General features: G+C 51.2%; 1 pseudogene; it reads left to right on the forward strand.

Moving 5' to 3' along the window:
• Positions 1 to 1,831: 1,831 nt before the first annotated feature.
• Positions 1,832 to 1,931, forward strand: LOC123389547 (annotated as a pseudogene).
• The last annotated feature ends 1,960 nt before the right edge of the window (positions 1,932 to 3,891 follow it).

Here is a 3,891-nt window from a genome sequence, read left to right on the forward strand (position 1 = left end):
GGCGGGATCATTCTTCCCTGTGTGTGGGAGGGGTAAGTTCCTGCCCATGTAGGCTATTTAGCAATATCTGTTGGCCCTACCCAGTAGGTGCCAGTAGCAATCCCCCTCCCAGTTGACAGCCAAAAATTTCCTCAGACATTGCTAAATATTTCCCGAGGGAAAATTACCCCTGTTGTCACCACACTGAGAACCACTTGAGTTATCCTGAAGGAGAGAGAACTAAGTAGAAGTCTTGAGCAGTAGTTAGAGAGGTGGCTTCAGGGACAGTCTCTTTCTGAGGGGGTGGAGGGTCACACTCACTCCACATCAAGGCCCAGCTAAAACTCAGCTCACATATCCTTAAATATATTACTTTAGGTTTGACCTTTGACTCCGGTTACAGTTCCTTCACTGTTGATCCCACCCAAACACTCAAGACTCTGAAACCTCTCTGTGCCCTGTTTTCCTTGGTTCTAGGAGAGTTTCCTGCATCTCTGGAGGGTAGGAATGGGATGTGAATCTTTCTGAGCTAAAATCAAGGTGTCTGCTGGATGGTGTTCCTTTTTGGAAGTTCTAGGGGAGAATCTATCTCCTTGCTTCTCCCAGTTTCTAGGGGCCATCCCCACTTCTTCGTTCAAGGTCCCCTTCCTCCTTTTTCCAAACAGGTGACAGGCATCTTCCTTAGCCACGCCTCCCTCGCTCTTGATCCACAGCTAGCAGAGTTTCTCAGCTTTTAAGGAGCCCTGGGATTAGATTGGGCCATCTGAATAACCCAGGCTAGTCTCCCCATCTCAAAATCCTTCCTTTAATCCCATCAGTTACAGGCCGTGTAATGTTTTGTCACAGGTCCTAGGCATCAGGGGCCTCGTTCCACTCACCACAGCTGTGCCAACTGCCTAGCCTCTACAAACATCAGTCCAGCTCTGTGTCTGCATTCTGAGGGGTTCAGGCTGTGAGTTCAGGGGTTTCGGAAGGGGCTTCACTAGGTGCTTATCACAGTCGGCCCAATACCAGCTTATTTAGCACCAATGATTATACCAGGCAGCAAGGAGTCTGCCTTGAGGCTTTTCACCAGCCTCCTCCAGTCTCCTTGCTCTGGCTGTGCCAGAAATACAAGCCTCCAGGCCTGACTGCCTAAGAAAAGGGCATAAGCTAGCGCAAGTGCCATCTTCAACTCCCTCTCTCCACCACCCATCATGGCCCAGAAAGCTCTGTGCCAACCCACAGAGCCTCCTGTTGGCCAACACTGTGCAGAGAGGATGTACCAGTACTCCAGCCACATCTGTGCGAGTCTCCCCGATGCCCCTGCTATTCTCTGCTCAGCATAAGACACCCAGGGCCGGGAACAGGCTTCTGAAAAGTGTGGAGAACCAGGAGAGAGCACACAGTGGCTCAGTGAATCCTTGTAGCATCCCTGCGAAGTAGGCACTGCCACCACTTCTTACACCCAAGGAAACTGAGGCAACAGTATTTTGTGACTTGCCATGGAGTGGGAGCCATGGGATTCTCGGCCAGGCAGGCGGGCTCCAAGCCAGTGCCCAGCCCCCAAGGCTACCATACCTCATCCTTCAGGAGACCATCATGCTCTGCTGGGAGTGGGAGAGTGGTCTCCTACCTAAATATAGTTGCAATTTTTAAAAAAGCACAGAGAGGCACACCTGGGTGGCTCAGTTGTTAAGCATCTGCCTTCAGCTCAGGTCATGATCCTAGGGTCCTGGGATCCAGTCCCGCATCAGGATCCCTGCTCCCTGCCCAGTGGGGAGTCTGCTTCCCCCTCTGCTTCTTACCCTGCTCATGCTGTTTCACTCTCTCTCGAATAAGTAAATATAAAAATAAAAGAGCACAGTGAGAGGCATTCACTCTGGCAGTGCATATGTTCAAATTGGAATGATAGATTTTCACAAGCCCTGCATGAGAATGACACTCAAATTCGTGAAGCATTCCTTTTTTTTTTTTTAAAGATAAATGCTGAGAGGAGTCCCTTGTGCAACACAAAAATGCGTGCCTCATCAGCGGATGAGGCTTCAGGTTGGAAGCCCAATGGCAAAGGTTTGTTCGGGTTCTTCTCTTTCCTGGCTAAGCAGCTTTAGGCAAATACCCCCCACCTCGGAGCTTCAGCCTCTTCACCCACAGAACAGGGCAGACGGTATTAACCCTGTGCTCATGCGTGTGGCAGATCAAAGGAGATAAGCGAGGTGAAATGATCTGGTGTAAATTATGGTTTGAGCATGGACTTCACACTGACTGAGAGGGAATTTGGGACTGAGACCTTACCAGCCCCCACATCAAACCACCAGGCAGCACCTGTTCCTTCGGCACAGAACACCAGCTTTCTTTTCATGCCCCGCTACCACTGAGGCGCTTGCTGGAACTTCTGCCAACTGTCTCTGGCGGGCATGCTGCCTCCATTCCTGCCCCTGCCCCACCCAAATGCTGCACCCTCCCCCACTAGCCTTACTCATTAACTGTTAACCCCAAACTGCAACCTTCTATGGCCTGGGTCTGGAGGGTGCCACAGATGAGCTGAGCCAGGTGGGACGGGTATGCAGACACGCCTGCTGCACTCTATGGAGCTCTCTGAAAGGGACTCAGCTATTCCACTCCTGCAGATTGTCTCTGTGAGGCCAGATCGTCCTGTGGTTAAGAAGCTGGAGCACTGGACTCTCTGCTCAGTGGGGAGCCTGCTTCCCCCTCTCCTTCTGCCTCTGCTCCTGTGTGCTCTCTCTCTCGCTCACCCTGTTTCTCAAACAAATAAAATCTTTTGAAAGAGCAGGGGGATGGTTGTGTGGCTCAGTCGGTTAAAGAGAACCTGGAAATCTGGGTAGAATGTGAAATGCACGTCCATATTTTTAAAAAGTTGGCTCAAATCAAACACACACACACACATACACACACTAAACAGGTCGGACAAAAGCCATCTGCAGGGTAAACACAATCAGCCATTTCTTACTTTGGTGTACAAGCTAAATCCAGAATCATTAACATGGTATTCTAGGCTCAGATTCAGCAATGACCTACTTTTCCAAATGTCTCTCTGCCCTTGCTTGGGCCTTTGGCTAGCCAAGAGGCAGTCTGGCTGACTCCCGGGACACCCAAGTCACCTCTCTGCCCCACGCACCTCTGCTCTGCTGGCGCTGGAATGCCTTTCTCCCAGCTTCTCCAACTCTACGTCGAGAGTTCTACTTCTCCTGGAGGCCTTCCCGGAATTCTCCCCAGCCAAAGACTAATTCAATAATTATATACAATCTGCTCTCCCTGGGCCTCCGGCACACTCTCAGAGGTTGTGTTTCACCTGCGCTCTACTTTCTCCCACATCCCGCCATGCACCGCCCATCACAAGGCTTCAGAGAAAAGGTGTGATGTTATATCACAAGCAACTTGTGTGCAGAGTCTCCTCCCTAGCACCCAACCTGCCCTCACCCCCAAGCCCCAGGATACTCCCTGTAGGTCCTAGCCGAATGTCTGGGCTTCTTGAAAGCTCCAGCTTTAAGGAACTATGCTGAGTTTTGCCTGGCCTAGCTAAACTCACACCTGGAAGACTGCACCTGATGGGCTCACAAGTTTTCTACTGAATCCTTGAAACTGCTGCAGGGGGAGAGAAACTCCCCCTTCTCGCAGCCCCTCCACAGGGCTCTGCTCCACAGCCCCCCAGTGCCCCACATCTCTTTACTGTGTCCTCAGTCACTTGGGAAGTTGGGCCAGGGGCTTTTAATGAGCCAAGCAGCCTCACCCACCCTATGGGAGTGGACTCAAGTGTTAGCCCAGCTGATTTGGTTAGGGGGATACCAGCATCACCTGGGAATGGGAAGAGACACCTTATAGCAACAGCACCTCGACTTGGCTTATCCCAGTCTGTACTGATGTTACCTTCCTAAAAACACCAGAACCCTGGGTGGCTCAGTGGGTTAAAGC

This window comes from Mustela putorius, unplaced genomic scaffold (assembly GCF_011764305.1).
Source record: "Mustela putorius furo isolate JIRA1106 unplaced genomic scaffold, ASM1176430v1.1 tig00003983_pilon_pilon_pilon, whole genome shotgun sequence".
NCBI classification, from domain to species: domain Eukaryota; kingdom Metazoa; phylum Chordata; class Mammalia; order Carnivora; family Mustelidae; genus Mustela; species Mustela putorius.